Below are 25,010 nucleotides of genomic sequence, written 5' to 3'. Positions count from 1 at the left end.
GAAGAAACCCTGACACCTTTCACCAAACACAGCCTCAGCCCGTACCTATTAGAAAAGAGCAGGCCTGTGAAGAGGGCAAATAGCACTTGCTTTGCTTTGCTCTCCCTGCTGGTCAAAGAACCTGGTTTACTACAACAGACCGTTAGGCTTCAACAGCCTCCATTCATTTCACAAGAAGTTATCGAGCTACATACTACAAACTTATCATACTACAAAATAAGTCCTGTTTATCAGTGTTTGCTGTGAGTTCAGGCACAGTACTAGAAGTGCTTTTATAAATGTCTCATTTTTGCTTAAGATTCCCAGCAACTTTGCAACCTATATGTTTTCTGTTTCATTTCTGAAGGAACTGAGGCACAGAGGAGTTAAACAACTTGACAAAGATTCCATCTGAAGCATGATCTGCTCATCACTATTCTAAGCCTGAAAGGAAAACAAGGAAGACATACCCTGTGTTCTTCGGGAACTTAGAATCCAATAGGGGGGATACACACGTATACAACTCACAATAAAGTTAGTTGACAAGTGCTCCAAGGAAAGTCCATGCTCTTTTCCAAAACTAAATATCTCAGATCAACACTAGCTACTGGCACTTGATGATATAGCAGCACATTCATACGCTGCATGAAGCATTGACACTGGAAACAGATCTACAATCGTTCAGCATGAGAATCTATCTGAGCCTTGAAAGCACCTGGAACCTTAGGCCTTTAGTCCTGAGGTGTTTGTACCTGTGTTACAAAAGAATGCTGGTCAAGTCTGAGAAAACAATGAATTGGGCAAAGAGAGCCCTGCAGGACATAAGCAAACAGGGAACTTACCTCAGTCTGAGATGAGAATTGACAGGAAATGCTTTTCCCTAGCAAGCCAGAAATCGATAAGGCAGCCCACAGAGTAAGGTTTAACAAAGCCTTGTGTAGGCTCCAAGGCCAAAGCTTCTGGGTTAGGGGATTTTACAAGGTTCATGTTAAAGAGTCCTAATAGGCTCCCTCACTGTGCTGGCTTTGATGGATCACTAGGCACTAAAGGTCCACTGTGAGACCTGATGATTATGACCACAGGACAAAAAAATAGCCTTGGGTCTCCATTCTAATTTCGCATGCAGTCTTAGTCACTGAGATAAATGCACACTTCCTCCATCCCCGCCTCTTAATGGAAAAAGAAGGATTATTCATTTATGGAACAATAAAGAGAGCCAATAGCTACAGAGGGAGAAAGGGCAAGGAATTTGGAAATTGACCATGAACAGACATGAACATGAAACTAGAGGGTCTCTTTGAAAGCTCAGATCCCTTGCCACGCCACCTGTCAAACCAAAGTTAGAATCAATCAGTCACATCTCTATTTCCTCAGAACATTCTTTACAACTCTTACAGCTTTTTTTTTCACTCCATCTTATAATATTGCCTCTCTTATTGGATTAAGAGCTCCCTGAGGGCAGTAAACAGAGGGAGATAGTAATACATAACAGAAGACCCAGTATCAGAGTTACCTGTACCCAAAGGAGATTCCTCTGCAATGAAAGGATCCAATAGCCCAGGATAAAGAAGGTGTGAGGCTGAGAATGAGTGAATACTATTGTTTACCTCTTGAGTCAGTTCCCAGGGTCATAGCCACCAATTCCAATTTCATAGATGAGAGTGTTGGCCTGGAGCCAGACTGAGTGAACTAACATTGTTAATCCCCAACATCTAATTCACACACAAATCCTATCTGGTCTGCCTTCAAAATACATTTTTTAAACTCAGTCACTTCTCATCATCCAAGTCCACCAATATACCTAACCTGGTCTTCTTTGGCCTGTCTGCCTTCACTGCCCCTCACCCCCACCCCACCCCACAGTCTGGCAAAACCTTTAATGACAGAGTATATCACATCCCAGCTCAAACACCTCTAACGGATTCCCATCACACTAAAAATCCAAAGCCCCTACCATAGTCTAAAAGTCTTATTGGGTTGTGTTCACTATTTCCAGACAACACTCTTATCTTATTTCCTTCCACTCTTCTCTGCCTCAGGTATTTGCTATTCTATGAGCACATCTAGTATATTTCTACCACAGAGCCTTTGCACTGCCTGTTTCCTCTGATAGTTTCTTTACAGGTAGCTGTAAGGTCATGTAGAGCTCAACAACACATTATTCTCACAATAATATGAGCTCACTGCTCATATTATTCAAACTTGGGCTCAAATGTCACTTCTTCTACGAGACTCCCCTATTCTTTCCATCTAATATGGTATCCCCATCATTTGTCATCTCATATCTTCTTTTGTTTATCCTCAGAGGGATTATCACTATCTGACATGATGCTCTTTATTTCCTGTCTCCTATAGTAGAAAAAAAGCTTCATGAGGGCATAGATTTTGTCTTTTGTTCACTTCTCAATCCTCAGTGCTCAATACAATGCCTGAGCAGCTATGTGATAGACTGTTATTAAATAATCTGTCACAAAATCAGCATGTTAAATGATCCAGGAGACGTGCAGGCTCTAGAAGTTGACAACTTCAAGGGCACCTTGTAGTCATAAAGTCAGTGAACAAGTCCTGAGAAAGACTTGGGTGAAAACTCAAAATGTCCCCCATCCTCTGCTCCACTAAGTTAAATTGCATAAGTCATTCTGACAAGTTCAGCATGGTTGCCCCCTGGGCAGTTATGGCTTAAGTAGAGAGCATAGGAATTAATCTGAGAACGCTTGGGCATAAGCCCATCGACTAGTCACTAGTTGTATAACTTAGGCAAGTTAGCTAGCCCCTCTAAGCCCCAGTTTTCTCAGTAAGAACAGGAAAATAGAAACAAGTACCTTGCAGGATGACATGAGACAGTTTTAATGAGCTAATATATACGAAAAGGCCCAGAACATTAGTAAAGGCTCAGCAAAAGTTAGAGTAATGTGAATCTAGTCAGCAAGGTCCAAACTACCAAACCTTCATCTTAGACCTAGAGCGAGATAGACTCATAGTATTAGGTGTGGAATGGAAATATCCAGAAAAATTGTCAATTTCCAGTGAAGCTGACCATCATACTGACCCATGAACTAATGTAAATTGAAAATAAATCTGTGCTAATGCACTAGGGAATTTAGCAACAAACACTTCTCCATCCTAAAGACCTTTCCTGCCTGTTCCCAGGCAGGAATGTCAGTAAGGTGGCCAAAGGAGCCCATGTTTAATACAGACAGTCCTCGGGTTACGTTGGACTCGACGGACGTCATTTCGTGGTTACGTCGCCATCTCCCATTTATTTATAAAAAAAAAAAAGTTATGTCATTTCGACGTATGTACATATGTGCTTTATGTTTTTTATTATTTATTTACCATAAGTAAAGGTCAGGAATTGTTATCTTTCTTTTAAATTTTTTTTACTGTTTCAGTTTATTACTGCTGTGCCTGTGCTCCACATGAGTGACGTAGGTGCTTATGTAGGTGGGTTCCAACTTACAGTGGAAATCGCCATAGGAACGGATCTCTGACGTAACCCGAGGACCTATTGTATCCTCTCACAGTTCAAAGGTACCTCCAAAGGTCCTCCATACTTCCAAGTTCCAAAGCCAGTGAAAGGCAGATACAGAAATAATCGTGAAGAATAGGACCTGTTCTAGAAACTGCTATACCTAATATCAGCTGGTGAGTATGCTTTATGAATTAATTAATGATAACTTTTGCTTCTAACCATGCAAAAGCCAGCTTTCAACCCGAAGGCTTTGTATTAGAGAGTCCCCAAGCTGAGATTGCTAACCCCCCTTTACTCTGGACATCTTCCCCATCATTGTAACTTTGGCCTACAGAAAGGATGGCAAATGTGTGGCTGTGGAGCCACCTGCCCTCCCAAGCTTACAGATTCATGCTGGCCTGTTTCCCAGGGAGTCCTTACAAGGCCTTGACCAACTGTTCCTGGCAGGCATTGTCAATAAATTTGAGTTGAACATAGGGGAAAAAAATCAATTTCCTCTCCCTAAGGATTGTTGAGAAAGGAAAATAATAAGCTTTACAGAGCCCCCACTCTTGCCATGCCAGTATGCTCAACCCAAAGTCAAAAGAAGAGAAATTTACTCTTCCCTCCTTCTTTCCCCCCACCTCTCGTGCCCTGAGCTTATCACACACTGGCCATTTGGAAAATTTACTCAATGAGTTCAGTGGCACCAGCTGTCTAACTAGGTAGAAAAGGCTGTTTCTTTACCATTCCCCTTGAAAGCAGTAATGAAAACGTTCTATTTTGAGTTCTTTCCTTTTCCTAAAAGAAGAAAGTACAACACAATAATTCACTTATGGATAGAAAGATGCTTCACGATTCAAGATGACTCTTCACAAGGCAAAGCTATTATCTCATTTTATAAATGAAGAGACTTGGGTTCAGAGAGGTTAAGTGACTTGCTGCATGTCACACAGCTAAATAAAAAAGCAGGGCCTAAAAGCGAAGTCTTCTGAATTTCAATTCAAAACATTTTCCACTCCACTAATTAGTTTACCTGAATGACTTGGATGGCTTTAACCCAGAACAAGTAATATTATCATTGGCAGCTTATCTCACTAAAGATTGGAATACAGACAAACTGAGTTAAAAAAAAAAGAACATCATATTTTCAACAAGAAAAATACATAGACATAGATTTCAGAGGTACTCTTCAGCACAGTCAGAGCATTTTTATTTTTTGTTGTTACTGGTGCAGCAACCAATTTACCGCATTCCATGAAAAATTTACTGCATTCCCAGGAAAAACAGGAAGTGGTGTGGCACAAAGGAAAAGGGGAGCCACAAAGGAAGACTAATGAATAGCAAAAAGGAAAGATACACTGCTCTTTTTTAATTGAAGATATGTTTTTTCACATGATGAAAATGGTGTCTGGGAAATCAGTGTAACTACATAGAAATGTAATTTTTTAATTGAATTTATTGGGGTGACATCAGTTCACAAAACCATACAGGTTTCAAGTGTACAACTCAACAAAACATCATCTGCACACTGTATTGTGCACCCATTGCCCAAGCAAAATCTCTTTCTGTCCCACTTTCTTTAATATGACCTTTCCTCCCTTCTTTCTTTTCAAACTGGCCTCATGCAGCACTTGACTCATCTGCCTCCTCCCTTGCAGGACCACTCCCTCAGTCCTTAAGTTCTCAGAACAATGAGGTTCTGATCAGCATCAAATAATTGTAGGAACATAACCTCAGGTTTGTTGACCCCAGAGACAGAGTTTCAATCAAACTAAAGATGACATCTAGGTCTTGGTTGTATTTCAGCTCCAGAAAATTGGGCAAAACCAGATAAAGCTGACATCAGGGCCAGATGCACTGATCAACTACCCCCTACCCTAGCACTGACCAATCAATAGAAACCGAGACCCTGACCATTAGCCTAACCTCCGTTAGTCACCATGATTAATAATTTTCCCCTTTCTAACCCATCTCCTGGAAGCCATGAGGAAGCCAGGTCTTTGAGCACTAGCTCATCTGTCTCCAGGAGTGGACCGCTTCCTAAAAATAAACCCTTACTTCCTTTGCTACAAGCTTCTGTTTGTGTATTAAGGGCTTTGATGCTCACAGGCATACAGATCCCTTTAGTTTGGTAACACAGGTGAGGCAGAAAGCAGATTGTTGGGAGCAGAGAGCTGGTGCTAGAGTGCCTAGGTCTTATTTCTGCATCTGTCACTTACAGTAGGTTATTGAATCTCTTTAAGGCTCGACTTCCCCATCTGTAAAAATAAGACATCAATTGCACTACTTCATAGAGTTTTATGGTACATGTAAGAGGGTTTATATAAATCCCTGAGCACCCCATCTAAAATATTTTAAACACTCAATAAGTTAGCTATTATTATTACTAAATTTATCATTTGTGCTACATGGAATTCAGATAATGAGGACTGTTCCCTTTTATGCCTCATCTCTCTGACTTGTGAAAATCAGTCAGCTTCACTCAGCTCCAGGTTCCTCTTCTGTAGACAAAGACAATAATAGCAGCCCTACCCACTGCACAAGTGGGTCAAATGGAATAAAATAGAGTGTTTTGTAAACAATCATAGCCTTCTCATATTCTAACCAGGTGTCATATTAAGTGTGAGTTGGGCAACTGAAGATTTCAAGGCGTGAAGGGCTGGAGTCTTCCTTAGTCCAGCTGCATGAAATACAAAGTGTTCATGTAAGAATGGGGGTGGGTGAGTGTTGTAATGTTCATCACTTATTACTCCTTGATTTCTTCACTTACAAATACCTGTTGAGTCCCTGATAGGTGCTGTGCACTTACGTTACAAGAGGGGACATAGCATGGACAAAACAGGCTGTGACCCTGCCCTGGCATGGCATGCTCCTAGAAGCAGCTGGAAGGTGTATGCAGGAAGCCAGGGAGCGCTGCTGGAGGACTCAAGCTCCATTGGGAGGGGCAGGAAAGGAGCTCCATGGAAATGATATTTGAGGAGAGATCCGAAGGATGTGGAATAGGTCAAGGGAAGTCTCAGTAGTGGGAAGACTGGTACAATGGCCCAGAAGGACAAACTGATGTGAAGGGAAACAAAGAGGATCCCTGTCCCGGGGATGAGTGTGAATGGGATTGCGGAATCAAGCTGGGAAGAGCTGGGGGTTAAGGCTGCAGCAGTGGGTAGGGGCCAAGGCTGAGATGCCAAATCAGAGGTTTTAATCTCCAGTCTAAAAACAATTTTAAAAGCAACGTCCACTGGTTTAAAATAACAGCTCACTCATCTGATAATGGGTGGAACGCATAAGAGGGGGTATGCATGGGTGCAGGAAAAGCAGTGAGAGGAGTGAGAGGGAGGGCTATTGTCTGGTGCAGGTGAGTAATGTCAGTTATAATGAATGTGATGACAATGAGGGTGGGGAGTAGACAGATCCAAGAAAAACTTATGAGGAAACAGCCCCAGATCTTGGTGCTGGGTTAGTTATGGAGTGAGAGAGGGAGATGCCAAAGTGGGCTCCTCTGATTCTACTGGGAGCAATGGAGTCAGTCTCCAACACGGAGAATGTGCCAGAAGATGAACAAGTTTAGTTGACTCTGAAGCATCCAAGTGGGACCATCAAGCAAGCAGAGGAAGATAGAGACCAGAATACAGAGAACCTTGAACCACACCTCCGGGAAAATGTTCCCATCTGATGAGGGAAGGAGAAGAAATGACTAACAGGAAGTGGGCTTCTCTCCTGCTCAGAAGTCAGACGCAGCCAAGACAGCTCACTCCCCTTGGTTCACGCCACTTCTCTATTCATAAACTTTCACTGCTTGGAGGATGCCGCCCTTCTCCCAGTGCATTTATAGTCACAAATGTGTGTTGATGGAGCTTTCAGATCCTCTTTACTGGTAAAGAGCATATTCCCTTGTCAGGACAACAAGGATTAACATCTGACAAACCTCAAGTAAACAACACGAATTAAAACAATGATTCCTAATTTGCTCTAAAATTGTTGGCTTCTTCTTCTGAGCAAGGCTGGCTGACTTTACAGCTCCTTAGAATTTGTAGCAATGAGGCAGCCTTCTGACCACACATGTCCCCGGAACCTCTCCCTTCCTGGGCCAGGTCATGTCGACATCTCTGTTCCTCTCGGCCTCCTCTTTGAACCAAGAGCTAATGACGCTTGCAGGTCAGCTGGTGTGCCAACCGGAAGCATGGAAAAATTTAGGAAAAGGAATCTGTGGCTAAGCTTTCCTTGTCCCTAGCACTTCAACTAAACACTCCTGTGTGGTGTCAGGCTTTGCTGTTCACTAGCTCTGTGTTCTTGGACAAGTTATTTAACTTCCTTTACCTGAGTTTCCTTAACTGTAAAATGAGATAACATTGCTTACCTCACAGGGTCACTGTAAGGCTGAAACAAAATAACATGTTCATCATAAACAATGGATGTGCAGAAAGGAGATGCTCTCTTCTCTCATTATAGACTATTTTTCAAGGTAAAGTCCATGAACCCCTGAGTTAGCATTACCTAAAAGTCTTATATTAGATCAGGTTATAGGAACCCCCTTCCTTTGAGAGGCAGAGTCCAGATTTATATAGTGCGAGACAGAATATTATTATTCCCCTCAGTTTGAAAAGTTATTTCTGCCTATGTCCTGAAGACTCCTGTGGTCTTAGGTCTGTGTTTCTCAACTTCAGCTGCACATTTCATAACACTGGTGCTCAGGCCTCTACCAGACTAATTAAATCAGAACCCCTGAGCAAAGGGTCCAGGTATCAGTATTTCAAGAAGCACCAGATGATTTGGTAGTGCAGGACCAGAGATGAGAACCACGGATTTCTATTTAACTTAGGAAGCTACCAGAGAATTCTATCATTCCTTTGAAGTTCCATTTGTATCTGGCTACCCCACTTCTCTTTTCCCAGCCATCAGTCAGCGCCTTCCATCTTGGATGCCTGTCTCCCCTTTGGTGTTAGTAGCTACACAACATAGAACCATCTAATCATGCCTAAGAGAGGGAACCATTCAATATTGACCTATAAACAGCACTGCCATGTTGATATTCCCTTCCTTAGAAACCCAGAGTGCCCCAGGCCACTGGGAGATAGGGTTGGAGTTGGGAGATGGCATTGACCTCACAATCCCAGGAGGTGCTGAGTCCCTCCCACAGGCTGAGCAGGTGGATATGGTGGCACTGAAAGGGAGATGGGCATGTAAAGGGGAGCTCATTACCCTCAGGACAGTAGCTGTGTGGAGCAGGGGTCCTCAAACTACGGCCCGCGGGCCACATGCAAATACAAATATTGTATTTGTTCCCGTTTTGTTTTTTTACTTCAAAATAAGATATGTGCAGTGTGCATAGGAATTTGTTCATAGTTTTTTTTTAAACTATAGTCCGGCCCTCCAACGGTCTGAGGGACAGTGAACTGGCCCCCTGTTTAAAAAGTTTGAGGACCCCTGGTGTGGAGGAATTGCTTCTATGTAAAAGCAGGCTTCTTTTGTCACCTCTCAAATGCTAACTTTGTTTATGCTGTTTTAATTAAATTATTCAGTGGCAATCTAATGAATTTTTTTTAAAAAAAGGAAAACAAAAAAAGTAAGTTAATTGCTAAAACTTTAAACAGCAGATGTTATTGGCACACAGAAATCAGAAAAAGGCAGTTTGCAAAAAAGAAAAAAGAAACAAACCTTGAAATATGGATACTTGAATGTTCTGTGGTTCTCTGGCTTAAATCTGTCTTTATATTAAATGGAAAATATCCTGGGGGGAGTAATACCTTTGGCTTCAGTATAGTCAGGTTTATAAGATCCTTTCCTGGAAGTAAGTTTTGATAGGAATGGGTGAAAGAACAGACCCCCATGAACTTAGGGAAGGAAGTATAAATGAAGAGGGACATGGAGGGTATCTTAAAAAAGCATGAAGTGATATTTTTGGAAGGGGAGCTTTTGAGTTTTGTATCCTCACCTCAACCTAATCATATTGCAACCTTCTTTGTCCCAGATCCAATAGGAAAACTAGTTCAACATCAGCGATAGAAAATAATCAGGAAGCTGAAGAGAGGGATACTCCATGCATCTTGAGACCCTTCCTTAGGCCTATTTGATCTGCAGTCTTGCCTCCAGGAGCCTCCCATATCTATTTCTCCCTGCTGAAATGTCCGGGCCACGTGGAGATGATCAATTTTAACACCCACATGTCTCTATTACGTCTTTTCTGCTTGATGCCAAAACATGTTGCAACTAAAGTTTCTTTTCCATTTATGACAAACATGGCCCAAAGCTTTCTAGTCAATAATGTGCCTAAAGAGCTTCCAGTCTCAAAGAAACTGTAAAACAGTGCCCCACAAATTATCCAGACAAGTCCATGGTCGGGGAAAAGACACGTTTACCTTGGCCAGCAGGAACGCAACTCCTGATCTTACCTTTGACTGCAACCCAAGGGCAGGTGCCAGACCACAATGGCAGGAAAGAGCCTGAGGAAGGACAAGATGAGCACCAGGTGAGTCAAAATATCACCTTGATTGTAATTTACCTACCTCCTATTTCTCTTTCATTATATCTTTTTTGTTCTAATAATAAATCTCCTTTTCACCTATGAAAGGAAGTAGGGTAGCCTAGTTTAGATGTTTGCAGGCGTGGGGAACCTTTTCTCTGCTAAGGACCATTTGGATATTTATAACATCATTCGTGGGCCATACAAAATTACCAACATAAAAAATAGCCTGCTATAATTTTGTCAAACATTTAATTAACTCTCCCCTGATGCCTTGGCAGGGCCAGACCAAATGATTTCTTGGGCCTTATAGGGCCCATGGGCTGGACATTCCCCACACCTGGTTTAAGAGGGAAAAATTAAAAGGATAACACATCTGGGTCTTTATTCCTAGAGAAGAAACCTATCAGGGAACTCTCGACCTCCTTCAATAGCCAACAAGCCAGAACATCCACCTACTTCCTCATTGTTCTTAGGTCCTAAAGGAAAACCCTAAGAATAACCAAGGGAATGGAGAAAACTGTGTTGTGGAAATTTGAGTATGAGGCGAGGAATTCAGACTGCCTTGGGGAGGGCATGAATAGTGCCTCTTTGAATTGAATGTGTGATGTCCATAGGAACCTAAATGCAGCACAAAAACTCTAAAATAAATTATTTGAAAGGCACTTCAGAAACTTGGGTGGAAGTTACGAGAAAGAAGAACAGTTTGATTAAGATTCACCAGCCTGGGTTCAGAAAAAAAAAAAAAATCACTGTCCTTAATACCTGCTGCAGCCTTTGAAGTTGTCTCTTTGTATTCGCATGACAATGAGTCAGTGAGGGCAATACACTGGTGTTTTTCAAAAACCCTTTGACATAGTTTAACTTTTGGAGATAATAGCCAAAGCAAATGTCACAGAATAAAGGCTATAAATTTTTATGTAGAAAAGTACTAAGGCCAGGAGATTAAAGCAAGTCCCAGGTAACCCCAGAATTCACCTAACAAGGTTGGCTGAGCCAGTAGTTAATGAGGCCAAGAGAAAGGTCACTTTCAAGCCTTTTAAGGAACAATCACTGTCTCTTGGAAGACACCTCTAATTCCACCCAAACCATCTTCAAACATGTGTCTTTGGTCATATAAGACGGAAGGATAAAGAGGGTACAGAGAGCAGTTTATATGCATTTCCTTGCTTAAAGCAGTAAATAGAATCCATGTCAGAAACTGCTGTCAGGTTGTATTGTATATTGAATTCTTTCAAATTTACTAACAAGGTAGATCTTATGTTAGGTGTTCTTATCACAAAATGAGGGTAATAAATAACAGGGCAGGAGGAAACTTTTGGAGGTGATGGATAGGTATATGGCATCCATGTGATATTTCACATATATATACTTCTCTCTAAACTCATCAATTTGTATATATTACATGTACACATCAATTTGAATGCATTGTATACATTTGTAGAGCATTTTGTATGTCAATCATACCTCAAAGTAGTTTTGTGTGTTTTTTAAATGGGTGTCTGGTCTCTACTCAAAAATTTTCAGCCTAGCCAGCCATTTCCAGTTGCTTCCTCCTACAAATCTCTAGGAAAATCGCACTCAAAGGTTGATTCTTATAAAAACAGGTGATAAAGACAGCTAGATTTGGGGGAATATACCAGCTTACCTATCAAGTTCCTTCCCTTGTAGGGGGTCCCTCTATCCAGTGCCTGAAATGATGCCTCTAGAGGTAGATACCCAGGTCTTGATGAGAGCCAATTCTCTTTCCCTCCAGTTGCCCACCCATAAATATGGACTTCCAGGAGCTTTTTACTGCATGAGCCACATCTCCAACCCTCTGTGATTAGACTGGAGTTGGACCTTTGACCCAAGATGGATGAGTCACACATCGTCCCTACGGAATTTGGATGTGAGTTAAAGGGAGCTCAGCAATCTCTGCCTGTGGCTTGAAGTGCTTAGTCAAAATCTAAGTCATGACAAGACAATCCTACTCCTCCATGTAGACCATGAAGTCTAAGAAAACGGAAGAACAGAAAAAGAATGAAAAGGATGTGCAGAGAAAGAGCTAAAGGGAGTCCCAATGGAATTACTAATTTCTCTTTTTAAGGCCCTTGCTGTCCATGAAACACCCCTGACTCTTTCTGTCTCCTAGTGTTCATGTTGGCTGGAATTGCTGTCTCCTTAGAAATCACTCCCCCTGTCTAAACGTACTCCCCATTTTCCTTCTCTCTACTTCCTTCCTTTACCACAATCACTTTTACCCGTCTTTCTAGTTCCCTGATTCCCTATCTCTTTTCCCCCAAAGTGCTAACTTGGCAGTGTCGTCATTGGCTCTGGGAAGCTCTGGTGTTTTACTGTCATTAAGAGACTAACCTGAGGGTAGATACGATCTATCTCCAAGTTTCCAATGAGCCCTGAGGTATCTTTGCTATGGGTGAGATGAGTGGTATAAGAACAATTTTTGAGATGTCCTTGGGCAATGTTTGCTTTATCTACAAACCCTTCTTGCTGCTAGAGGATTTGGAAGCCATGTGAATTATAAGGTCAAAACGGGCAATGTTCAGAAACCAAATGATGCCTCCATACATCCTTTTTCCTATATGTGTTCTGTGAAATGTAGACACTTTTCGATCAAATATTTTCAGACTCTGCCTCTCTGGGAGTCTGCTGCATCATGACCTGGCTCCAGGATGCCTCCAGTTCCCCAGTAATAAAAGAGATGGTCACCATGAGTTCCTAAGAAACTGAAATTTCATGGATATTCAGGCTTGTGCCTCAAGCAAATCCCCTTATAGAGTATAAATTAGGATCCTTTATTAATGGACACCCCAGAAGAGCATGTTGCTGGAATCTGAGTCATATGAAACCCTAATTTCTGGAGAGTCTCCCATAGAATAGCTTGTACCTGAACTCAGCTCCTGTGGAACCGGGGGCTTCCTTCCCCAGAAGAGGATGCTATAACCTCCCATGGGCCTCAGGGTCCTCAGGACCTTGGCTTTCCTGGTCACTTGGCTTTCCTAGACAACTCCTTTAAAAGGTGACACTCAAATCCAGACTGCCTGGTGGCAAAACTATCTGATCATGCCCCCACTCAGGAGACTGCTCTCATTTTTGCCCTCTATAAAGGAAACATGTTATGGATCGAATCCCTCCAAAATTAATGTCCAAGCAAGCCCTGCCTCCAAGGTGATGGTATTAGGAGGTGGGGCCTTTGGAGGGTAATTAGAATTAGATGAGGTTATAAGGGTAGGGAATGGGATTAAGGTCCTTATAAAGTCAGAAGAGTGCTTGCTACCTCTCTGCTCTCTATCGTGTGAGAATACAAGGAGAAGGCAGCAATCCACTGCTCTGGCCAGTGTGGCTCAGTTGGTTGAGTGTTGTCCCATGCACCAAAGGTCACCGGTTCAATTCCTGGTCAGGGCACATACCTGGATTGTAGGCTAAGGTTGCAGGCTCAATCTCCAGTAGGAGGTGTGAGGGAAGCAGACAATCAGGTGTTTCTCTCTCAAATCAATGTTTCTCTCCCTTCCTCTCTCTCTCTAAAATCAATAAAAACATATTTTTAAAAATAAGTCAGGAGTCTGCAACCCAGAAGCGTGCTCTCACCAAAACTGGACCATGCTGGCACCCTGATCTCAGACTTCCAGCCTCCAGAACTATAAAAAATAAATGTATGTTGCTTATGAGCCCCTCGTTCTATAGTGCTGTACGGGAGGAAAATGTTTCCCTCAACTCTTCTAAGGCTCCCTGGCTGGATTTGAAAATGAAACTGACAAACAGAGGTTAACAGGAGAAAAGCATCCACATTTATTTAATATAACTTTTATGTAACATGGGAGCCTCCTAACTGGGTCTTTTCAGGGGAGGTTTGATGCAGAGAGCACAGTCGTGGAGAAATGCCCGTCATGGGGCAGAGTATGAGGTAAGTGTGGTAAACGGGGGGATCTTAGCAAGGACTGTTCGTTCAGATGCCTCTCAGCAGCCTTTGTCTTGGGGGATAAGGATGTTCCTTTCCTCTATTAGAGGGAAGGCAATCCTCACTGAAGGGTTTTATGACCTACTTCAGGAGAGAAGGTGGGGGGAGGTCAGAGCGACCTTCCTGCTTCTGCCATTGTTTTCAAACTCCTGCAGCTTGAAATAATCAATGTGCCAAGCTGCCACACTTGGGGTAGCATGTCCTGAACCCCCTCAGTACTTTGTTACAGCAGTTGGAACTAAGACTGAAACCGATCACGGGAAAGGGCTCCTCTTTCCCAGCACAGACCTGCTGGTCCAGCACTTTGTGGGATGATGGGAAGACTTGTGTTGGCTCTTTCCCTTTTTTAAATTCTTTTGTAAAGATCTTTTATTGATTTTTCAGAGAGAGAGAGGGAGGAAGAGGGAGAGAGCAAAACATCGATTGGCCACCCCCTGCACACCTCCCACCAGGGATCAAACCCGTAACCTGGGTACGTGCCCTGACCAGGAATCAAACCGGTGATCCTGGGTGCATGGGACGATGCCAAACCAACTGGGCCACATCGGTCAGGGCACGTCTTCTCTTTCCTGATGCATCCTGACCTTGAAATTTTCCCTTTCCCTTCTAAAGTCTGTTCCTCAATCCATACCATGTGACATACCTATATTCTTCCCAAACGTGGTGCCTCATCACATGAAAACTCAGCAGGGGCTCATCTGGGCCTCAGTTGGTGAGTGGCCAGCCCCACAGCAGGGGAGCAAGTAAACAATACAAGCATTTCATTGCAAACTGAGAAAAGTGCTAAGAAACTGGCAGAGAGAATCCTGATATAGAGAGTAAAGGTAGAGAGCAATTTAAGTGAGGTTTTCTGGAAAGGCCAGCTGAGGAGGGTAAAATAAACGGGCATCTGAGAGATGAAAAGAGCCGGGGGCAGGAGGGTCCAAACTGAGGGCACAGCACAGGGGATGTCTCTGGGGGAGAAAAAGATTTGTGGATTAAAGAAGCTCAAGTCCATGCACCACTCCAGTTCGGCCCCTGCACTGGAAGATAACCCACCCTGCGTAACAACTACAAGGTCAGTGCTGTCAGAGTTCTCCAGCTTGCCAGTCCAAGGGGTGCTTTCACTGAGCAGCTCCCCAACCTGCGAGCACCCCCTCTGTGTACTGCCTACCACTAAGAAAGGATGGGCTCAAGAAATAGTTTCCCGCTGCCACGATGTTTGCATGCTAGACTTGCATCCAAAATGGTGAAGATGCTGGTGCTGCTACTGCTGATTACAGCCAATAATAGCTAACATTTATTGATCTACTATGTGCCAGGATCTGCGCAACATACTTTATATATACAATCTGATTTAATCCTCACAAGCATGCATCCTTATCGCAGAGCCAGCCAGGGGTGTCTCGAGAATATCTGTGAGAGAAAGAGGTCAGGAAAGGTCAGGATTTTCCTTTTCAGTACATTTGTCATAGTGGCATGACAAATTGGGTGCCAAAGGATGTTTGTGCTACAGAAGTATTATGTTAGAAGTAAAATACAGGGATGTTTAGGCATGTCCTTGAACTGGGCTTGGGAACACATGGTTTAAAAGCAAACACACTGCTTCCAGCATTCTCCAAACAAGAATCCCCAAATCTGTCAGCTAATGGAAATGCCATATAAAATAAATAGGGCCCTAACCGGTTTGGCTCAGTGGATAGAGCATCAGCCTGCGGACTCAAGGGTCCCAGGTTCGTTTCCAGTCAAGGGCATGTACCTGGGTTGCAGGCACATCCCCAGTAGGGGGTGTGCAGGAGGCAGCTGATCGATGTTTCTCTCTCATCGATGTTTCTAACTCTCTATCCCTCTCCCTTCCTCTCTGTAAAAAAATCAATAAAATATATTTTAAAAAATAAATAAAATAAATAGGGCTTTCTTTTTTTAAAATATATTTTTATTGATTTCAGAGAGGAAGGGAGAGGGAGAGAGAGAGAGAGATAGAAACATCGATGATGAGAGAGAATCATTGATTGGCTGCCTCCTGTACACCCCCTACTGGGGATTGAGCCCACAATCCAAGCCTGTGCCCTGACCTGGAATCGAACCATGACCTCCTGGTTCATAGGTTAATGCTGAACCAGTGAGCCATGCCGGCCAGGCAGTAGGGCTTTCTTAAAGGGAAGTTCTTATAGTCCTCGAGTCTGGAAGGCAGAGAAAAGGGGCCACATTTCCTTTCCTATAAGGAATATGAATGAGGGAGGATCTCAGACTGCCTTGGCCACCTCTAGTCTTTTTCTAGTCCAATCATTCCTTTTCAATTATCTCGCTAAATTTCCCTATAAAAATACATTTATCTTCCCCAGCCCCAATGCCTTCTTCATTCTTCCCCAGCCCCAATGCTTTCTTCATTCCCAGGCATTGCACCAGACAGCACAGCTTTGAACCCCTAGAGAATGCTCTTCTCAAAGTGCACCCCAGGGGTTCTCTGGGGCCCACACAGCCTTGGCCATTCGATGGCACTGACCTCAGGATGCTTACAACTCTCCCTCCATTCTCTCTTTAACCTTGGATTGGCCTGCTGCCTTCGGTTTTTCCTCCACTCTCTGCACTTGCCTCATGTTGGTTAACAACTCCTCCCGCTTTCGTTTAGGTGTAAAGTTCCACACAGATAGTGACCCCACCCTGCCACCCAGCTCACCCTGAAGGGCAAGTGAGACATGATCCTGTAGAATTCATTTTTTAATTTTTTCAGGCATGAGCATTTAGGATATTGTCTTTAATAATGATTTTGTGTGCGTGCAAAAGCCACTATTAGTGTAGAGAAATTTAGTGTGGTCTCTAGAGAAGCTATGAAATCAACAATGCACAACAAAAAGCCCACTGTCAGCTCTGGTCTCAGGCACAGAAGCCTGGACCTTCACCTCTCTGCATCCTACCTCTGTTGTCTGCCAAGTCCTTGAGCTTTTTAGGAAGAAACTACCTTCCACTTGCACATAAATCCTTCTTAGGTGTGTGTAATGAATTTGGTCAAGGGACTAAAGCAATGTCATTATCTTCCAAAAGATCATTTGCCTAGTTTGAATCAATCAGGTACTGAATTGTACCTGCTTGTGTTTTGTTTTGTTTTTAATTTTGAAATGACTAATGTCCAAAGACTTGAGAAAACACAAAGAACAGAAAAGGAGGCTAGGATTTATTGTGTTTTGGACATATGCACACTGCACTAGGTATGTTACACAGTTTAACCCCTTTGTCTCAAGTTCAGGGTCTCAGCTATTCCACAGAAGAGCATAAAGTTCTCTGGGTTCCACTAGAGAAATTCTATTTGCCTTCTGCAGTATGTTCTTTGCAGGTATGTTTGTCTTGTTCGCCATTATATTCCCAATGTTAGACACATAGAGAAACACTAAATATTTTCTTAAATTAGTGTTTTTAATTGAAAAACAATATACAATGTAGAAATTTTAAATACCATATAATTATATGGCTTAAAGTGATAGGTTCCTCAAAATTACCCCTCAACCCTACAAGATAATCACTGTTAATAGTTGGGTGAATTAGTGATTAACTTGCACACTGGCCCCTCCTACTTCTTGGTCTAACATAAATGTTTTCTCTTCCTCTTGCCTGGCTCTCACTTTATCATGCTTCTCTCTATAGTGGGTGTTTCCCACCTGTATCTGTCTAGTGCCACCATTTTCCTGGGTAATGTTCCTCTCTCACCTGAATCGTGCAGTCTTGATTGAATGCCAATCCCCTCCAGTAGTTTGCCAACAACTGCCCTAGGCGCAGTGACTGGCCTAGACTAGTTGTGTGGCTCTCTCTGAACGCATGACCATGGCCATGAGAAGAGAGGAGGACCAGACCTATTTCATGGTACAGGACATCCACAGAAAGTTTCTGGCCACAAAATAGAAGTGGCCTATTCATCAGACCAGCCAGACTCTTATAAAGGTCAAACTTCACAATGGAGTCAAGACAGTCTCTTCAATAAGTGGTGTTGGGAAAACTGGTCAGATACATGCAAAAAAAAATGAAACTAGATCACCAACTTACACCATATACAATAATAAACTCAAAGTGGATAGAAGACTTAAACATAAGATGGGAAACCATAAAAATCTTAGGAGAATCCATAGGCAGCAAAATATCAGACATATGTCATAGCAATATCTTTACTGATACAGCTCCTAGGGCAATAGAAACTAAGGAGAAAATAAACAAACGGGACTACATCAAAATAAAAAGCTTCTGCACAGCGAAAGAAACCATCAACAAAACAACAAGAAAGCCCACTGCATGGGAGAACATGTTTGCCAATGTTATCTCCAATAAGGGTTTAATCTCCAACATTTACAAGGAACTCATATAACTTAACAAAAGGAAGATAAACAATCCAATCGAAAAATGGGCAAAGGACCAAAATAGACACTTTTCAAAAGAGGACATACAGAAGGCCAAGAGACATATGAAAACATGCTCAAAGTCACTAATCATCTGAGAGATGCAAACCAAAATGACAATGAGGTACCATCTCACACCTGTCAGAATGGCTTTCATTGACAAACGACAAATGCTGGCCAGGATGTGGAGAAAAAGGAACCCTCTTGCACTGCTATTGGAAATGCAGACTGGTGCAGCCACTGTGGAAAACAGCATGGAGTTTCCTCAAAAAATTAAAAATGGAACTCCCGTTTAACCCAGTAATCCCACTTCTAGGACTATATCCCAAGAAATCAGAAATACCAATCAGAAAGGACACATGCACCCCTATGTTCATAGCAGCACAATTTACAATAGCTAAGATTTGGAAACAGTCTAAATGTCCATCAGCAGATGAGTGGATTAGGAAACTGTGGTACATCTACACAATGGAATACTACGCTGCTATAAAAAAGAAGGAACTCCTACCATTTGCAACAGCATGGATGGAACTAGAGAGCATTATGCTAAGCGAAATAAGCCAGTCAGAGAAAGATAATATGACATGATCTCACTCATTTGTGGAATATAATGAACAACATAAACTGATGAACAAAAAATAGGTTCAGAGACAGAGAAGTATCAGACAGACTGTCAAACCTCAGAGGGAAGGCAGAGGAGGGAGAGGGTGGTAAGAGGTCAACCAAAGGATATGCATATGAGCATATGAGCATAACCAACGGATACAGACACTGGGGCGGTAGGGGCATGTCCTCGGGGGTGGGAGTGGCCGGGGAGGGGATGATAAGGGAAAAAGGAGACATATGCAATACCTTTAACAATAATAATAATAATAAAGGTCAAACTTCAACCACTTCAAGCCCATTGGAAGGTGTTATTCAAGTCTTCAGAGAAACAGATTACAGAGATAGCCTCCTCCACTACTGTCCACATGCACCTGCCTGGTGGAACTGTGATCTGGATTTGTAGAAGTATTTGGTGCCTTGTAACACATCAGTGTGTTCCTGATGAAAATAGAGCACTTACCAACCACAAGACAACATTAGCGGAATTTCACTTCTTTTCTGATTTCCTATCAACTCTTTCTGGGTAACCTGGGCAGATAACTGCGGTCAACTGCCTCCAACAGAAAACATCTGTTTCCTCTGTCACCAATTCCAAAGACTAACACCACCAACATTCAATACTGAGGCAGCAGCATCTCATAGAAGCACATATCCTTGTTTGGGGAAAAGTTTAAATGTGCAATAGATAAATAGGGGTGGCTCAAAGCAATAGTATTGACAACTACATATTTTACCACTAATAACTTCAAAATATATTTTCCATCTAAGAAAAGATTTCCCCTTTCCATTATTTCTCAAAATAATTGTTCCATAAACTGAGGCCAGTAGATCATAAAATGAGAATGTACAGCTGGATGAAATCTTGAGAGAATTGTTATGCCCAGATTTCAGGATCCCCATGAGACCACACCAGGGAGCCAGCCGTGTCTGATGCAAAAGCATTAGAGTCTTTATTCAAACCCGGGCTTGGCTCCCCTACCCTCCTTACCGACGCAGCGGCAAGTGGCAGAGAGAGCCAGCCCTGTGGGGAGAGGGATTTTATAGTAAGGGGAGGAGAGAGGACTGTGGGCCCTGCCGATTAGCCAGGCGCAAGTTGGTGTCTCGTTACACAGGATGTGGTCGTATCTATGGCGCACACTTCCCTTGATTATACTTCCGGGAAGAAGCTTCTTGCTGAGCACATGGCTGCTGCCGAAAAATGGAGGATTTGGGGCAAGATGGAGGGCGTAGCCCTCGCCCTTTCAAGAATCTGGCTCAGAGTCCTGTCCTTAAAAGCCCAGGTAGCATTCTTCACTGAGTGTTCTCCCCTCCCTGGGACGCAGTCCCTCTTTAGTTGAACAGGACTGGAAGACACAGCCAATATGGAGTGGCCTCGGCTTCTGCAGTTCATTTCATTCTCACCCCTGGGACTGTGCTCCCAAATTTTACATCTGTGAGTAACCATAGAGCTTATTTGACAGAGGCTGAGAGAAGGAAACGATTTCATAGAATAATAGTGAGTGCAGAGCCCTTGAGTTCAACTCATTAAGACTGACTTAATCAAGAGCAGAAAAGAAATTGAGAGGAAAATCAAAGGTGCTCAAAACACCAGCACTGTTTCCATTTTCTTGAGGAAACAGAGCCCAAATTAAACTGCAAGTGTGGCCTTTTCCTTGTCAAGATGAAAAAGTTAAACCCCTAACCAGAGGTGGCATTATTTCTCATAGAGAGGCAGGTGTCATCATGATTAAAAGCCTAGTTCCACCACCTACCTGCTATGAGACCTTCAACAAGTGGCTTAACCTCTCCGTTCCTCAGCTCCCTCATTTTTATAATGGAGGTACTACACCGCCTCAGTGCACAGACTAGCTTAAGTAACAGAAAAATATGCAAAAAAAATATTTGGAGCCTTTTTCCAAACCAGTTTACCACCTGCAACGCATAGCAACAAGGAGTTGACTCTTAAAATCATTTATAGTGTTTGTTACACAAATGCTCTTTGGGAATTTAAGAGAAACTGCTGGTCAAGATCAAGCAGGTTTACAATGAAGTTGTTTTTACTAAAATTTTAGTTTTTTCAGGTTGAGTACATCATAGGAAACCTCGTGTCAGATCAACCTGTAAGTCTACTGTCTCAAAACTTGTTCTCATTTCTCACTGCTTCCTCTCTTCACAACCCTTACCCTCCTGCTATCTCTCTCAGGGTTCTTGTCTCAAAAAAAAATGGCTGCAGAATAGGAAATCAGCTCTTAAAAAACCTGTAAGAATTTTTTAGTGTGGATTTTCTTTCATATAATTATATTATTTTCATTAAGCATGAGTTGGTAAGTGTCAAAATAAAAAGTAATAGAATAGGGTAAATGCTATGAGCATTAAACAACTTGATCCATGAAAAGTATCCATGCTCAGCCAATAGAAAGCACTATATAAGTGTTATTATTATTATTATTATTATTATTATTATTATTATTATTATATGGATCATTCCAACAAGAAATACTCTGTCATATTCCCAACAATAAGTTTATATTTAGTTAAAATGCAAGAGCTTATTCCTGTGAAATATTTAATCATGAATATACATTTTTTGCCTCTGAGGAAGTATAAATTGTCTTGAGCACAATTCCATTTTGTAAAACAAATAGGACTGGTGAAACATTAAACTACTGAAACACTGGCTCAAGGCAGCCTTGCCCAGTTGTCCAGGCTCTCCACAGATACTCACAGAGGCGCCTATGTTCAGGCGAGGGCTAGCCTTTTATAGGAGAATAAACATGGACCTTTGAGTCAGGTTGATCTAGGTTCAAAACTGATTATTCTCCCTCTTATTAGCTGTAAAAATGTAGCCTTGTTCCTTAGCTTCTTTAAACACATGGGGTTGGAGGTCAAGCTGCCTGGATTCAAACCTCAGCTTCCCTACTAACTCCTATCTTTTACAAATTGCTTGACCTCTTAGATCTTGGTTTTTTTCATCTGTGAAATGGGTATCAGTACCTAGTTCACAGGGCTGCCTGAGGGTTAGGTGAAACTACGTGTAAATGCTTCAGTGTATTAGTATTCCTATGTGTCTGGCACATAGGAAATGCTCAGGAAAACAGTAGTTGTTATGAAGTTTCAATAATACAATATCTATAAATACCTGAACACATAGCCTTGATTGGCAAATTGGTGCTTGATTTATCTCTGAGAAACCCTTAAAGGAAGGAAGGTAATGTTTATCAAGTGGCTTCTCAGGTCAGTCACAAAACTAGGGCTTTTACATGTATTATCTCCTATCAAATAAAATATATGAGGTGATCACACTATTCTGTATGTGGGGCAGACATTGAGGCTCATGGAATTCACTTTCTCAGAGCACTAATAGTTAGTATGCACTAGAGCAGTGATGGTGAACCTTTTGAGCTCGGCGTGTCAGCATTTTGAAAAACCCTAACTTAACTGATGCCGTGTCACATATAGAAATCTTTTGATATTTGCAACCATATAAAACAAAGACTTATACTTTTGATATTTATTTTATATATTTAAATGCCATTTAACAAAGAAAAATCAACCAAAAAAATGAGTTCGCGTGTCACCTCTGACACGCGTGTCATAGGTTCGCCATCACTGCACTAGAGTAAGAATTCCGACTCCAGTGTGAATGTTCTTTGGCCATGTTACACTGCTTCCTAAATTTTGAGGTTTCAAGAAGAGAAGGGCAGTTCTGTTTCTTCACCCAGCTCTCCAACATGGTTGTGAAAAGGGAACCTGACTTCACTTCACCTCCCCTAGGTTCCCCTACTTGGTTCCTCTCTGTGGTACTCAGAGAAAGTAGCCCTACTGAATCTGAAATGAGAAGTCAAGCACTTCTGGGCCTCATCTCCTGCCCTATTGTTTCTCTCATTGACAGTCTAAAAGCAGATTGTCAATAAGTCACAAAGCAGACAGGTGCCTGTGGTTAGCAATGGAACACCTATTTTTATCAGGGAACAAGGCTGAGATTTTTTTTGACCATCGAATATACCTTTGACTATGTATGCCAAAGCATTCCATATAAACTGCGTCGAGAAATGTGAGCCACAGTGTCATTTTAACGCATGACTCATACAAAACAATTTGTCCACCTCCTTCTAGTGATGAAGAAAATATGACCCTAGCCATAACTGAGTGAAATATTTAAATACATTTCTCTGTTCTGGTAAAACACGTTACATAATATGCCTACGATAAAGGTAATTTTGGGACAACATGTCAGATAATATCTCAATCTAGTAAGATGATGATTATGCTGTACTCTGCACTGATCAGATTGCATATGTGATATGTCAGTCAGTCCTGGGAAGCATGTTTTATGAGACACTAAAATTGAAAAAATCCAGAGTCGAGCAGTAAAGAGGCTGAGGGCTTTTAGAAGGAACAGAGAAGAGGAGCCTCAAAAGGAATATGTCTCCTGTCCCCAAATATCTGATGGATTGGACTGTCAGAGAGCGGAGAGACATGGCATACTGTGTGTTACTCCAAGAGGAAGAGCTAAGATCAGAGTAGAGGTCTCAAGAGAAGTTAATCTTAGAGAATTGTTGTCTCAGAGTAAGGATTCCTTCTGTACTTCTTGGAAGAATGCTAACCATCAGACCCAACCGAGACGTAAGAGACAACCTGCTGTAGCATTGAGCTGCCTGGCACTCCTCACACTCTCTCTCAAGTCATGAACCAACTGTGCTCCAAGGTCCCTTCTAATTCACATATCTCCCATGCCTGGCTCCCCCGTGGCTCCATGCTGCCACCTCTGCCCTGCCCAGCCTCTACGATGGCTACAGAAGGAGGGACAGGCTGATGAAGTGTCCAAGGAGGCCCAGCAGAAGCATAGCCTCTCCACCCAGTTTAATGTGTCTTGACAAAAGTTCCCCAGCCTTTGTCCTTTCCAAATGCTGTTACCAAGGAAACTGCTTGTATGTAACAGAGGAGACAACCCGTACATGAAATTGTGGCCACTTTGTTCTAAGAACAAAATGACTTGAATGATCAGAGCTTAGTGAGACACCAGCTAAGTGGTTCCTCTGAAGACAAAAAAAAAAGTGCATGTATGTATATAAAATCTCTACCTTCAAGTTCCACCATCGGAAATGTATTCCATCAGGTTATGCCAGTGATGGCGAACCTTTTGAGCTCGGCGTGTCAGCATTTTGAAAAACCCTAACTTAACTCTGGTGCCGTGTCACATATAGAAATTTTTTTATATTCGCAACCATAGTAAAACAAAGACTTATATTTTTGATATTTATTTTATATATTTAAATGCCATTTAACAAAGAAAAATCAACCAAAAAAATGAGTTCGCATGTCACCTCTGACACACGTGTCAAAGGTTCGCCATCACTGGGCTATGCTAATGTTTCTGTTACAATGAATAAGAAATTAAGTCACAAACACCAATGGAATAAATTTATCATACTTGTTCTAATGTGAATATAGTCAAAATAGGATAATGGCTAGGAGTATGGATTTAAAAGTGAAATCTCCCTGATTTCAAGTTTGGGTTCTTCCACTTAATAGCTGTGTGGCTTTGCCTTTGGCAAGTTCCCAAACCTCTCTGCCACCAGGTTCATCATCTGTGAAATAAAGATAAAAATAATACATACCTATTTGACTTGCTGGATAAATAAATGAGTTAATACATATGAAGTTCTTAGAATGTACCTGGTACTCAGTAAGCTATGTAAGTGTTAGCTATTGTTGTGATGGTGAAAATGATGACAGTGACAGGGACTAGGAAGTGTTGAAGATTTTTGCCTGAGTGCATAGGCAAGTAAGTCAAAGAAAAAGGAATTGACATTAATTGAATATCTATCTGCTCAGTAAGAAGCCATTAGAGACTTTAGAGCCTTGATTATCAAGAGGAGACAGGATCTTGGGACATTTTCTGAATCTTAGGACTCCTAACAAGAAATGACGGAAGTGATCATGAGCATCTCCAGGCTAGCTCCAAAAATGTCTCTTTCCAGGATGAAAGAAAGAGAAACATAATAGCTATTTTCCCTAGAACAAGCTTTTGCTACTCCCTCTCAATTCTCCCCCCTCATGACTTATTAACCCCTCAGCATATGATGGCAGGTGAGTGGGTGGTGCTAGGAGAGGTGGGAAAAGACAGCCTCCTGTTAAGATCCTCCCTCCCTTCTGTATTTTCCTCATATGCATTTGCTGTGTGATACCTCAACTGCCTCACATGGGCTT

Source organism: Myotis lucifugus, unplaced genomic scaffold (genome assembly GCF_000147115.1).
Source record: "Myotis lucifugus unplaced genomic scaffold, Myoluc2.0 scaffold_184, whole genome shotgun sequence".
NCBI classification, from domain to species: Eukaryota; Metazoa; Chordata; class Mammalia; order Chiroptera; family Vespertilionidae; genus Myotis; species Myotis lucifugus.
This window is presented reverse-complemented; position numbering follows the sequence as displayed.